Genomic DNA, 15,673 nt, shown 5'->3' with positions numbered 1-15,673 from the left:
GCCACACCGGCCAGGCTGTTTATCATGCTTTTAATATTTTTATGTACAGTATCATCATGCAATTTTCTTTTTAAATTAACTTTATGTTTTTGAGATTACTTGTTTTTGTACACATCATGGTAATTAGCCATAGCTTCTACAGCAGGGGTCCTCAAACTTTTTAAACAGGGGGCCAGTTCACTGTCCCTCAGGCCGTTGGAGGGCCGGACTATAGTTTAAAAAAAACTATGAACAAATTCCTATGCACACTGCACATATCTTATTTTGAAGTAAAAAAACAAAACAGCAAAAACACCCTTATGTGGCCCGCGGGCCGTAGTTTGAGGACGCCTGTTCTACAGCAAACAACAAATAACAACATAAGATAAAAGTTTATTTCTCTCTCATGTAAAATTCAAGGTTGTTTACTCCCATAAAATCCCTAGTAGAGTTCTTCCAAGTAATGGTTCACAGATCTGAGCTTCTTCCAACCTATGGCTCCTCTCAGACTCCTGTCCCTCTAGTCACTGAAGTGGGGAAAAGAGGAAAAATAGGGAAAATACATTAGGTTTTTAACCACATTGGCCAAAAAGTAACTCATATTTCTCTTGACATTTTTCTATTACTTGGAACATGTCCCACGGTCACTCTAACTGCAAAGGAGTTTCTGAGATCAAAAACAACACCAAATGGTTTCATAACATTAATTACAAAGTGGTGCCATTAATTGTCTGCTTTAATTTGTAGAGATTTGTCTGTTGTATATCAATGTACTACATAAGCAATGGGTAGACATGAGCTAGTTTAGCAATATATTAACATCCTCTCAATTAATAAGAAAGTACATGAGGTTTTTCTATTCATTCATACAACCCTTGTATATCTTTCCTTATTCCATTCATTTATTAACAACCAGAGGCCCGGTGCACAAAATTTGTGTACGGAGGGGAGGAGGTAGAAGGTCCCTCAGCCCAGCCTGCACCCTCTCCAATCTGGGACCCCTTGGGGGATTAGGCCTAAACCAGCAGTCGGACATCCCTCTCGCAATCTGGGACCACTGGCTCCAAACTGCTTTCCTGCCTGCTTGACTGCCTGATCACTCCTAACCACTCTGCCTGCTGGCCTGATGCCCCTAACTGCTCCTCTGCTGGTCTGATCGCCCCCTAACTGCTCCCCTGTCAGACTGATTGCCCCCTAACTGCCCTCCCCTGCCAGCCTGATCGCCTCCTAACTGCCCTTCCCTGCCAGCCTGATTACCCCCAACTGCTCTCCCCTGCTGGCCTAATTGCTCCCAACTGCCCTTCCCTGCTGGCCTGATCGCCCCCTAACTGCCCTGCACTGCCAGCCTGATAGCTCCCTAACTGCCCGCCCCTGCAGACCTGCTCATCCCTAACTGCTCTCCCCTGCCTGCCTGATCGCCCCTACCACCTTTGCATTGGCCCCCAACACTGTGGCTTTGTCTGGAAGGACGTCCAGAAGACATCCAGTCTAATTAGCATATTACCCTTTAATTAGTATAGATATATTTTCCATGTCCTATAATGTACCAGGATTTTTGCTATATTATGTCACAGATATTATTCCTAGAGGAGGACACAAGCTGGGGGGTGGGGGGAAATATAACCAGCTAACTAGAGAACTATGGGAAAATGTTCAAATAGAAGTTTTAACCAAATGCTGCAGCAGTTAGAATATTAGGGATAACTACACCTTGAATTTCCTAGGGATGAGATGGGCAGAGAAGCACTGTAGAATTGGAATACAGCATGTAAAATGCTTGCTCCTCTTTATACAGAAAATCAGAGCAGTTCATTGTTGAATATCAAGTACATTATAATGCGGGAGGAGTTTAATGAAGGAAAAGAATAAAAATAATATTAGTAAGTTATAAGGCATGGTTTTTTTATGTCCCCCGGGACAAAATATGAACCAGGCTGCAAAAGCCAAAGGTTCTTTAAAAATGCTTCACTCTTTGCCATACAAAAATTAACATTCTTGTGTACAAAATAAAAAATAAAATCTGTCATTTTGATTATTTTTCTTTCCCGTCATTAAAAATGTTCCAGCTCTTTAATAATAATTTAATAGAAATTTTAGGTAAACTTTAATCATTTGAGTTGTAGTTTAGTGACATTTTAGTGAATTATAAAATTGATTAATGATTTTCTGAAAAAAAAAAAAAAAAGAATTTTCACATCCAGAAATGTTCTTTACTGTCCTCTAGGTATTAATACTGTCCTTTTATTATGCAGACAATTTAATGAACAAAATGATGTTCTTTGGTTGAAATGAGTGTAGAAACAGTTTTTGAACTAGGTCCTAAAATGCCTGACTTATTTTATTAGAAAATTTAACTTTTCATAAATGTCATGGGCTGTTTTAAAAGAAGAGCTAGAGAATAATAGAATTAATTCAATTTTTTTGGACTGGAGAGAGGGCTAATGAGTTATATAGAAATGGAGATTTTTGGAGTTAGCTGACCAGAAATTACATGTACTAGATGTGGGGCCTTCTTCACATCATATGGTTTCTATGTATCTCACTATTTCTCACCTTAAAATGAGAGTGTTGGGTAAGAATGTTAAATTTCCTGCTGATGTTAACATTCAATAAGTCTAAAGAAGTGTTTGGCAACACGCTTTTGATATAACTGTCATAAAAAGTATTATAACTCTGGCAACGATGTGACATTATACAACGTAAGCATGACGCTTTGCTGATAATTGCATTATTCACACATTTACTGAAACTCCTCAGAAAATTTAAAAAGAACATTTTCTTAACTGAGTACTACATATAGTATAATTTCAGAGAAATATTGAGAAAATGAGATAGACTTCTAGGAGAATTGTACTGTAGCAACTAGTATGGGAATACACCTAACACCTAACCCCAAATAAATAAATAAATAAATAAATAAATAAATAAATAAATAAATAAGAAACAATTGGAAACAAATAGGGATATATAAAATAGGAAAGTGTAACTATAAATACACATAGGACTTCATTTAACTTTACCTCTTTAAAGGGCCTATCTCAAATACAGTCACATTGAGGGTAAGGCTTCAAAATATGGATTTGGGGGAACACACAATTAAGTCCATAACAAATCATCTGTATGTGGATGACTTTTTATTTTATATCTCCAACCAAGACCTCTTTTTTGAAATGGAGTTTTCCACATAGATCCAATTTACATGTCCAAAACTGAAAACATAAACTCCCTTTCCCAAACTGTTTCTCCACATCCTCACCCTCTCAGACAGTGGCAACCCTGCATCTGCTCAACTCAGAGACTTCACAGTCATCCTGAATTTCCCTCTTTCCTGCACTCACACACCATATCCAATCTATCCGAGAGCGTGAGTAACTCTAGCTTCAAAATATAACCAGAAAATGACCACTTCTCATCACCTTCACTACTCCTATGATTTCCCACCTGGTGTAGGGCCTAACTCCTTCCACCTTTACCCTTCAACAGTCTATATTCTGGAGTAGCTACAGTGATTCTGTTAGATTAATTCATGCCAGATTAATGCTACTCTTCATATCAAATTTTTACACTGGCTTTTTATCTTACTTAGAATAAATCCTTTAACTCTCTAAGTCATCTCCTGTTGCTTTTTCTGCCTCACACTCTTCTCTAGCATCACTGGCCTCCTTAAATATACCAGACACATTCCTACTACGTTTCTATACACTTGCTGTTCTCTGCTGGCAATGTTCTCCTTCCTCATAGATCGACATGGCCCACTCCATGACTGTCCACAGTTCTTCACTTACATATCAACTTTTCAATGAGATCTTCCCTGACCACTGTTTTTAAAGCTTTAACAAACATTCCTTCTCAGATTCCTATTTCTATTCTCTGGTTTGCCCTTTTCTTCCCCTCCTACCACTATCTTAATATATAGTATGCTTTACATATTTACCTTGCTTAAGGTCCCTCTCCCTTACTGGAATATAAACTCCATAATGACAAGAATGGATTTTTATCTGTTTTGGTCACTGCTGTATACTCAGTATTTGGAATAGTGCTTGGATCATATTAGACATTCAATAAATATTGCTGGATTTATTTATGTATTTACCAATAATTCAAAGAATATTTATTGTATATATACTCTGTGGCAGACACAATTATAGATAAGAGGTATGCAATGGTGAGCTAACGAAAAAGTTTATTTTCCTTATAGAGCTTCAACTTTGTGGTTTTATTGTAAGAACTAGAGGCCCAGTGCATGGATTCGTGCACTGCTGGGGTCCTTCAGCCTGGCCTGTGCCCTCTCACAATCCAGGACCCCTTGGGGGATGTCAGAGAACCTGTGCATGAATCCGTGCACTAGGCCAGTTTCAGCCAGATCCCTGCAGGCCAGGCCAGGGGACCTCACCAGTGCATGAATCCATGCACCGGGCCTCTAGTATGCATATAAGATCTTTGGTTAATCTCTTCCCCCTTCCTTCTGAGATTCATAAGTCTATCCCATGTTTCCATGCCTGTAGTTTCTGCTCCTGAGTTGAGCATCTGCCCCCTAGTGGTCAGTGCTTGTCATAGCTGTTGGTCCATCAGCCGGTCGGCTGCTTAGGCTTTTATACATGTAGATGCATATGAGAGTAAAAAGCACAGAAGTCTCAGACACAGGAAATTCTGAGCCACTAGGAATAACAGATATCACGAAGTTGGAAATGGGAATGGAAGTCATTCATGGCAGCCCACAAGCATCTCTATTTTGGGCTCCTCTCCAGGTGTGGAGATCTTCAGTCATGTGTGGTCTTCACCCAAGGGTTCCACCCTATCATTAACTCAAATACTGTCCCAGTTACTTCTGTCTTTGGGGGGAATTCTCCATTATCTGCTCACCAACATTCGGATATCTCACCCTCTGTGCTCCACCTTGTCTCCATCAGAAGCAGTGTAGCACAGTGGTTAATAATACTGGCTTTGGGTTTTGACTTTGTGACCAGGAACCTGGCTCTTTCCCATCTAAACTGTGTGACCAACAACAAGTTGCCCTTTCCATCTGTTGTTCTTTTAAAAAAAATCCTGGAAACTGAGTACAACATTAACAAAGTTTAGAGTTGATATTTATAAGTTGCCTAGTGTACGAAAAGAAAAAAAAAAAAAGACTTCAAACAGTGCTTGGCATATAGTAAGCACTAAATAAATTATAGTTTTCGTTTTTAATTCATAGTTTCTACTTAAGAAGTATGGTTTATTCAAAGGATATGCTTCTTCCTGCTTTATCAGAACCTGTCAACTTCATGGCACCCCCTCTAACTCATAAATGTTTAAGTTCTGGACTGTTTGCCTGTGGCTGCAGAATAATTTCTGGACTTTTTGCCTGTGGCTGCAGAATAATTTCTTAACATTTACCTTCTGTTTCACTGAATTTAACATAAAAATTAGGAGAATTTGCTTTGCTGGCTTATTTGTTTATCACTTCATTTTGTGTCTTAATTTTCTCTTCCGTGTGGTTGATATTTTGTTTTGCTGTCATAATCTTTAGGCAATTCTTGAAAGGATCTATAGGGGCAAATTGTTTGCAGTCCTTTTATGTCTAAAAATGACTTTGTTTTGCCAAAACAACTGACTGCTAGTTTGTGAGAATATAGAATTAGCACTTCAAAGTCACTTTAGCTCAGAATTTTAAAAACAGTGCTTCATTGATTTGTCTGATGCACAGGTTATTAAACTTGTGTTTGTTTTTCTCTTGCTAACAAAAAAGATTTCTGGACTAAATTTGCTGTAAAAATGACAAATTATTCCCTTTTCTATGTAGATAATATGATTTATTTTTCTCAAGAGAATTTTGGTTTTTTTTTCTTTATCCAGGGTGCTCTGGAAATTCACCAGAATATGACTAATTAATGCTGTTTAACATTCAATGAGCTTGTTCAATCATAAAACTAATAACTTTTGTCATTTCTGGGACAGTACTATTTCTTTTATTATCTCCCCTCCTTTTCCTTCTTATGAAACTTCGGGATCTCTTTTCAATGACTGTTTTGTCCTTTGGAATGCGATTTTGATAATTACTTAATTTTATCATCTGCCTCACTAATAAAATTTTCATTTCTGTCATTCGATTCATCTATCAAATTTTCTTTAAAAATTTTTCATTACATTTTGATATCCTAGGACACCATTTTTTAAATTTTTTTTTTTTTTGTCATTGTTGTTGACGTTTGTTTTTGCCTAACAGTTTGTTCTCTTTTTAGGGTACTCTGAATATACTTGAATTTTTCTCAAGCTATTAAAGTAGTCTTACTTTTCATAAGGATTTAGTTTTCTGTTTGTGGAATTTATTCCTTTTCCTTCATGAGTTGGTTTTCCTTAAAGATTTGCTACCTTTGGTGATCTGTATGTATATTCATATTAAACAGTATTTCATTTCTTAAACCCAAGTTAGAATTGTTTTATGCTATGGTTATTACATTTCTGATTCTGGAAGGGAAGGAACCCTGCATCTTTTGAATATTCCTCCCCATACCTATTCAGCTTTAACATATAGAAGTGACTTTATGACTGAAGAAAATATTTGGTTGCTTAAAATGTTTTAGGATTTAGTTTTTATCTCCAAGAGGGAGGATGGTTTTATACATTTACTTTCTTTACTCCGAAATTATCATTTTTTTAAATTAATGAATTGCACTATCACTGTATCATTTAAGCGAACAGTTCAAATTTCTAGGTTTTCCAAAATTTTTTCAAATCCTAAAATAATTGGAAAAAATTCATTGACAACAAGATGAAAATGATCAGTTAGTAATGTTGTGATCTCCACTTAGTAATGGTGAACACTTATTTAATATAGGGCAAGAAAAACTTGTTTATTTCCCAACCAGATTTCCTACTTCTTTTCTCTAGTTTAATTCTTGTTTAGCTGATAGTTTGATACCCAAAAATGTGGGTGTTGTTTGAGTCCCAGGTCTTGTCTCGTGAAAATCGAAGAATGAAGTAGCGGACAAAAACAATGAATGGAATCAAAGTCTATTAGGAGAAGCCAGTCCCGGAAAAGGTGTGGCTGGGGTAGCAGAAGCAGGCCAGTGTCTGGAGTTTCCTTTCCCTGTTACAGGCGGAGAAGCTTAGGATACAAGCTAATTAAAGCCTAAGTCCACGTGTGGAGGCCCACAGGCCGCCTGGGCGCAAGGACGTGGCCAGCCACCACCCATGGTGTGCAGGGAAGAAGTGACAGAGAGAGGAAGGGCAAGCCTTTTAATTTAGGGGGCGGGTAGTCTTGCTAGCTCCTAATTGGTCTTTTCAAAGAATTCTGCCTTAGCAACAGCCTTTGGATTGGTTTATGCGCCCTACTGCCTTGTGATTGGTTCTCGGCAGGCTGCCTGTCTTAGCAATACCCACCCATGTCAAAGTTCACGCCGCATGGGCGTGCCCCTTCCTTCCCCTCCTGGTTCCACTTCCTTTCCTGTGGTCCCACCGCTGTCTGCCTGGCTTCCTCCTGCCTCCTCACAGTCAGGACTTAGGCTTTTCTTTTCTTCAGGTTACTCCCTTCCTGTCCTCCTTCCTCACCCCAATCCAGTCGCCACTGCGAACACAGTAACCGTTGGTTCTCCCCGAAGTGCCACCATGTTATCGCCACGGGCTCAGCTGTGTAACCAGAAGCCGTGGCCTAGGTTTCCCACCAACGCCAGCTCCTCCAGGCTCTTACCTCTGGGAATTCAAGGTCTAAGCACCAAGTATGGCCCCCTTTGCGGGGTCTTCCCTGACACTGCAGGGTAAGCTAGACAGCTCTCTTCTCACTTCTAGCATGTTTTGCATTATAAGGTGGGTATTCGGATGTGTGTACCCAGGTGCTTTATCTTTTTGGCTGCATCATTCTCAAAATCTCTTTGAGTAAATGAATGAGCCCTGAGGCTATATGGTTAGACAGAAAAAATGTGTCCCCCGGATAATCACCTGGCCATTGGCGACACTTGTTACCCAGTTAATCCCAGGCACTAAAAGTGTAGTCTGTGAAACCAGGGAGATGAGAAGTGTACATAATTTCTGCTCAAACGTAACAGTAAAATCCCCACACAGTGACAGCTGTGAATGGCAACATTTTGAAATGACAGTTCACAGCATCCTGTCACTGGGAACAACCTCAGCAGCCATTGTCGTGGACATTCTCCTTCCCGTGGCAACACGTGGGTCAGCCAGTGGTCACAGCACGACAAGCGCTTCCAGCTCTCAGGGTGACCCTTTTATAAGAGTCTGTTGTGCTTAAAGAAAAAAAAAACAAAAAATCTCTAATTCTGGCTTGTTCTGAAAATGCAAATAACTCATAACCCAGATAAATCTAAAGGCATTTAATTACCTAGGAGGCTTTACAAAAATCACATAATTGCCTCAGTAGAGGTTAAAAAGTATTTTGTGGTGGCAAGATTTTTTTCGTAATTAATAGTGTACTGGTAAAGAGTATAGACTGTCATTAGACTGCATGAATTTGGATTCTGTGTCATTTAATTTTTGATACTGGATAATTAATGAACTTTCTGTTTCTCAGTTACTTCATCAGTAAAACAAAACTAATTATAGTATCACACTTCATAAGGTATTATAAACACTATGTTAAGTGTTTGAAAAATTACTGGTAAATAAGCTTATAAAATGTTTATTATTCTTACTAATAAATATTAGTATTTTTAGTAAAAGCAGTAACTTGAAATCTATTAATAAGTCAGTATATATTTTAAAACAAGAAATTATATATTTGTTTAGGTAGAATTCTCCTTAAACAAGAAAATAATACCCTTGTAACCACTAAAAATACCGGAGTTCCATTTTTAGTTTTTTGAGGAAACTCTACACTGTTTTCCACAGTGGCTGCACCAGTCTGCATTCCCACCAGCAGTGCACGAGGGTTCCTTTTCTCCGCATCCTCTCCAGCATTTGCTGTTTGTGGATTTGTTGATGATAGCCATTCTGACAGGTGTGAGATGGTACCGCATTGTCGTTTTGATTTGCATCTCTCAGATGATTAGTGACTTTGAGCATGTTTTCATGTGTCTCTTGGCCTTCCTTATGGCCTCTTTTGAAAAGTATCTATTTAGGTCCGTTGCCCATTTTTTGATTGGGTTGTTTATCTTCCTTTTGTTAAGTTGTATGAGTTCCCTGTAGATGTTGGAGATTAAACCCTTATCGGTGATAACATTGGCAAATATGTTCTCCCATGCAGTGGGCTTTCTTTTTGTTGTGTTGATGGTTTCTTTGGTTGTGCAGGAACTTTTTATTTTGATGTAGTCCCATTTGTTTTACCTTCTCTTTAGTTTCCATTGCCCTAGGAGCTGTTTCCTCAAAAAACTAAAAATGGAACTCCCATTTGACCCAGTAATCCCACTTCTAGGAATATATCCCAAGAAACTGGAAACACCAATCAGAAAAGATGTATGCACTCCTATGTTCATAGTGGCACAATTCACCATAGCTAAGATTTGGAAACAGCTTAAGTGCCCATCAGCAGATGAGTGGATTAAAAACTGTGATACATCTACACAATGGAATTCTATGCTGTGGTAATAAAAAAAAGGAGTTCTTACCATTTGCAACAGCAGGATGGAACTGGAGAGCATTATGCTAAGTGAAATAAGCCAGTCAGAGAAAGATGAATATCACATGATCTCACTCAGTTGTGGAATATAATGAACATAAACTGATGAATAAAAACAGATCCAGAGACAGACGCATCAATCAGACCGTCAAACCTCAGAGGGAAGGTAGGGGAGGGTGGGGTAAGGGGGAGAGATCAACCAAAGGACTTGTATGCATGCATATAAGCCTAACCAATGGACACAGACACCAGGCAGTTGAGGGCATGAGTGGGGGGGGGGGGCGCGGGGGGCTTTGGGGGTATAAGGTCACATATGTAATACCTTAATCCAGGCGTCCTCAAACTATGGCCCACGGGCTACATGCAGGTGTTTTTGCCGTTTTGTTTTTTTACTTCAAAATAAGATATGTGCAGTGTGCATAGGAATTTGTTCATAGTTTTTTTTTAATCTATAGTCCGGCCCTCCAACGGTCTGAGGGACAGTGAACTGGCCCCCTGTTTAAAAAGTTTGAGGACCCCTGCAGAGTTCTTGGAAATAGTAATTTGAGAAATAATTCAAAAGAAGTATAAATATATAAAAATAATAAAATATGAATTCATTTATTTAAGATAACAATTTACAAAAATGCTGTAGCATGATGTTTAAAAAGTAAAAATAAAAATAAATGAAAATGCACTTGGATATATGACATGATATAAGTTTTAATCTGAAAAGTCCACATTATAATATATGAATTAGAAGAGCTGAAAAATACCAAGTTAAAAAAAAGTCATTTTTTTCATATTAGCAGCTAAAAATCTGTTAAATAACTGGCTTTTATGTAGCCTGAAACACAAGAGACTTTTTAAAAAGAATATAATAAACCCATAGAGAATATATTCATGTGGAAAAATTAAGTGAGACCATTTTCATTAACACAGAAACAATACCACTCAAGTTAATTAGTAAATTTACTGTAATAACAAAGTTTCACAAGATTTTATAATCAATAAATTAATACAGTGCTTAATCTATAAAATAAAGTGCTAAAGCATAACAAAGGATATGTAAACATTTTAAAAGGTAATAATAGTGTGGCTACCGTGCCAAAATTAAAATTTTACTAATAGTGATAGTGATAAAAATATGTCATGTCATAAATGAAAGTGTGTACTTTGGTCAATTATAAAATGAATAAATATTTGAGATCTAATGCACAGCATGATTATAGATAAAAATACCATATTGCATACTTAAAATTTGCTAGGAAAGTAGATCTTTAGTATTCTGATCACACACACTGCTTCAATTTCTATAGTTCAATAGGTCTTGATATCTCAAAGATAAGTGCCCCTTAACCTCCTTTTTTTTCTTCAAAATTTTCTTGTCCTTTTTTTCTTCCTCTTTACTCTTGCATTTGAGTTTTAGGATTGGTTTCTTAATTTCCACTGCAAATGTTGGAACTTTGATTCAAATGGATTATATTTCTTAGAGTGGGTACAATTGACATCTTTATAGTTATTGAGTCTCCCCAGTCTCAAATATGGTACATTTTCCTTTGTCTAGCTAGGTCTTATTTTATGTTCATTCATAATGTTATATAGATTCTCTCTAAAGCTCTTGCACATCTCTTTTTCAGTTATTCTTGGGTACATTAAGGCTTTTGCTATTATTGTAATGAAATAAGTTTTCCTATTATGTTTTCTTGTTGGTAACTGCTGTGGATAGTAATGCTGGTAACATATTTAAATGCTATTTGATCTTCATTTCAGCCAGCTGGCCTAACTCTCTTTTGTAGTCTTATATGTTTGGAGATGCTGTTAGTTTAGTTGCTTTTTTATTTTTCTATTATTTCCCCCCATTTTTATTTGTCTCATTGAAATATCATACCTCTGCCCTAACTGGTTTGGCTCAGTGGGTAGAGCGTCGGCCTGCGGACTGAAGGGTCCCAGGTTCGATTCAGGTCAAGAGCATGTACCTTGGTTGCAGGCACATCCCCAGTAGGGGGTGTGCAGGAGATAGCTTATCGATGTTCCTCTCTCATCGATGTTTCTAACTTTCTACCCCTCTCCCTTCCTCTTTGTAAAAAATCAATAAAAAATATATTTAAAAAAGAAAGAAATATCATACCTCTGGTAAAATGTTGAATATTTATATTTTCATGGAAGTGCCTCTATCACAATTAATTATTTTTCAGGTATATGATTTAAAAACAATTTTATAATTATATATTCATATTGATAAACTTAAAAAAAATTTTTCTCCTTTGGCCAGCATATATCAAAGAGAAAATATGTTCTATATTCCCTTATTACATGCTGAATGGTTATTATTTCTATGATTTCATTTTTTACCTTTAAGTCCTTAATTCAACTGAAATTTATTTTAACAAAAAGTATAAGGAAATGCTTATACAATATTAATTATTTTTCAAAGAGATATTTTTTCTATTATTCACTAGAAAACATGTTCTTTATCCACTAATTTGAAACATTAATTTAATCATATGCTTAATTTTTTATACTGAAGTTAATATCTTGAAAGTGTAGGATTAAGTTAGGGTGGGCACTTCTTTATTCTTTAATTATCTCTATATATAAAAGCCTATGCAACCGTTACAACCAGTCGACCAAACAGCTGAATGACTGGTCGCTATGACGATGCACTGACCACCAGGGGGCAGACACTCAATACAGAAGCTGCCCCCGGTAGTCAGTGCTCTCCCACAGCCAACCTCCCCCAGTCGGCCAACCTCCCGTGGTCCCTCCCTCCCAGCCAGCTCCAATCAGCCCCCATGGGCCCTGATCACCAGCCAGGCAAAGGGACCCCACCTGTGCACAAATTCTTGCACTGGGCCTCTAGTGTTTAAGAATCTCCTTTATAGTACTTCCAAACAATTATTATCAACTTTCTTTTACATATATCCAAGCTAATATATCCATTCATATAAGATTTTAAACCAAGTTGAGGACAAATAATAATGGACTAATTATGACTACAGAGTTGCATACTTGTTAGGCGCATAATAGATGCTCAATAAAAAGAAGCCAGACTGGATGGAAGTGAACTTTAGTTATATTCTTAAACTATAAAATGAAATACTTATTATTTTGTTTGAACAAAATCTGTAGTAGTCTTCCTTTAATGGTGTGTCATCTACATTAGCGCTACACAGTGTTTCTGACATAGTTTATTAAAAAGAGCTTTAGCCTATACATTATTTTTCTGGATTCAGTATTTATAAGAATAAATAAATAAGCTGGACTAATTTGAAAGTGAAACCATCATTTCCAAGTTTGATCCCAATTCAAAAGAGAATATAAAGCTGCTTATTCTATATTTTAATCAATAAGCATATTCACTAAGAATATGTCTTGATCTTCAGACACTTCCATCTTAGTTGGGTGATTATTTTTAGGATCCTCCTTCAGTCCCTCCAAGAGTTATCAGAAGATAATAGTTGTAGGAATAGCTTGAACAAAAAGTGGAAATTGATTTGAATCTTGAAGGAGGGAAGCTCTTAATTAAGAGGGTTGGTTTGGGAGAAAAACAAGCAATTTCACAGGGAAAGTAAGTATTGGCTTTTTCAAGCCATAATAAGTCCCACACTGTGTCTGGATCTGGTGATTTTTAATTTTTTTTCAATTATTTACTTACTATTTTAAATTTATTTCTTTCCCAATTAGTGCCAAAAATTATTCAAGGCAGCTTACACACTATATATATTCAGTGCAACATATCTGTTTTTAAGTTAGTAAAGTGTGAAAAAGGAAAAACAAATTTAGAATTCCAAGTCATTGTGGAGAAATGTAATATATCAAAATTCAGGTCATTAAGATCTTACATCATTATTAAAGCTGAATTGTACCTATATTCTAAGATTCTCAGTGGCCAAAGCAAATAGGGAAATTAATGAATTATAGGATTCATATTGCCCATAAGATAAAAGCTATTTAGGAAGTGAAATAATTTTCAGAGTACTAGGTCTCATACATAAGATACTGAGCGATACACTGGGCTTTATCCTCAATAGCATCCCAATAATAGATGTGATAATGAATATCTTATGAGTTCTTGTAGTGTGCTTCCATGTAGGTGGAAGGCATAATTTAAAAGCCAAATTCAGTGAAATTGATCTGAACTGGGGCATGCTAAACATTAGAATTCAAGTATACAAAGTCAGTGATATTCTTCCTTAATGCTAGGATAAAATCTTGGCTCTTTAATAGACATTGTTAAATAAAATCCCGATGGTTGTTCAAAAGGAGCTTTGGGGATATATGACCAACTGGAAAACATGTATCCCAGTAAAAGCTTTATAAGTTACACAAACACAGTAAACACCAAACTAGATGCTTCTTTCATGAATTGAATTTGGCTAGCAAGGCTGACAATTTGCAACCTACCATAGATGGATCAATTGACAAATTCCATGTGCAAAGGGACTCTGTATGCTGTCTTTTTCACTGTTGTATCACCAGCTTTTAGCATAGTGTCTGACAGTTGATGTTCAATAAATACCTGAGGAATAAATGAGTGAACAAATGAATGAAGTAAATGTCCACAGATCTAATTTTCTACAGCCTGGCTTTTGCAAAGAGTTGTGCAGTATAGAGGAGGTTCTTGGCTTCAGCGAGAACCTGAATCACAAATATTTTTTTTTACCCATTAAAGAAGATCCATATAAATTAAAGAGGTAGACTTTACACACTTTTAAGAAAATTAAGAAACAGATAAAGAGCTAACATTGTCCCCAGAAGAAATAGCCTCATTATTTAGGGGGATTATGAGGCTCAAATCAGAAAATAAAATTAATGTATATGAACAGTGTCAAGATCTACATTTTTGTAAATGTTTGTACAATTCATTAGCACCTTCTGAAAGTTTCCAAGCCCTGAGCTTCCCAATTATTTGATGCCCCCATTATACTTTAGAAACCTTGCACTAGTCTGTGATCTCTCCATGCTGCAGTTCCCTTTGCTTGGGGTTGTCATAATAACCCTTCTTTCTTCTTGTTTTCTCTATCTGTTTCGTCCTTTGGGATCTATATTTCAGAACATAGGGTAGTTAGGTCCATAAATTCTGGGTTGAAACACTGATTCCACCATTTATTAGCTGTTTGATATTAAACTAGTTACATTATCCTAATTCATTCCTAGCATCATTATCTATAAAAATAATAATATATATCACATTTATATTATTATAAAGTTAAAAGAGATAATAGGTAATGTATAAGCAATAACCAGTAAATAGTCAGCAAATGACAAATGTTAATTGTTCTTATGATTATTCTAACCAGAACATTCTGTCTAAAGCCTAAATCTGACCTTGACCATTCCTACTTAAAACCTCCAGTGATTTCCAGAAGCTCATATCTGCATAGTCCTGTATGTGATTTTATTTATAGTCTGGCTTCAGTTTCCCTTTACACCTTCATCACCCACCATCCCTACCTCCTTGGTTTATATCCTGCTCAGTCTTTTCAGGGTTTAGCTATTCAGGCAGACCAGTTTTTGTTTTTTTTTTAAGTCTCTAGGATTTGGCACATGTTGTTCCCTCCTTCTGGAATACCTCTCTCTCCCTGCTCTGGCAAAAAGATTTCTCCTCTGAAACCACATCCTACTTCTCCCTGGTAGAATGAACAGCCCTCCTGTCACCATAACACTGTCTAGAGATCTATATTTAATTTGCCTATATTTTTATCCCTCTGTCTGATTTGTAAATTTCTCTCGGACAGGAATCCTCTTTAATGAGCAAAAACCTAGCCCAGGACTTCCCTCCCAACTTGTGCTCAGTGACATTTATCGAATTGCATTGTTTGAATTTAATTTAATTCACACAACTGTTGCTCCTACAGAACCCCAATCTACTTGCAAACAGAGGTGTTTGGTTCTGGGTGTTTCAGAGGCCCTTCTGGGTTACTCTATACGAGCTAACATACTGGCAATTTATGAAAGATATTTTCCTCACTAGAACCTAGAAGAAAAGTGGAACTAGAAAAAGGATAGTCTGCCCTGAGATGCTGTCTCATTGCTTGTTCCCCCCCCCCCCCCCCACCCCCCGCACCTCCACCCTAGGCTGCAGAGACTAAAAGGGGGAGGGAAGAAAGGAGGCGGAAAAAACTGACCCGCCCCTCCTCTTCTCCCTCCCACAGAGAAGGG

Source organism: Cnephaeus nilssonii (assembly GCF_951640355.1).
Source record: "Cnephaeus nilssonii genome assembly, chromosome: 1".
In the NCBI taxonomy this organism is placed as follows: Eukaryota; Metazoa; Chordata; class Mammalia; order Chiroptera; family Vespertilionidae; genus Cnephaeus; species Cnephaeus nilssonii.
This window is presented reverse-complemented; position numbering follows the sequence as displayed.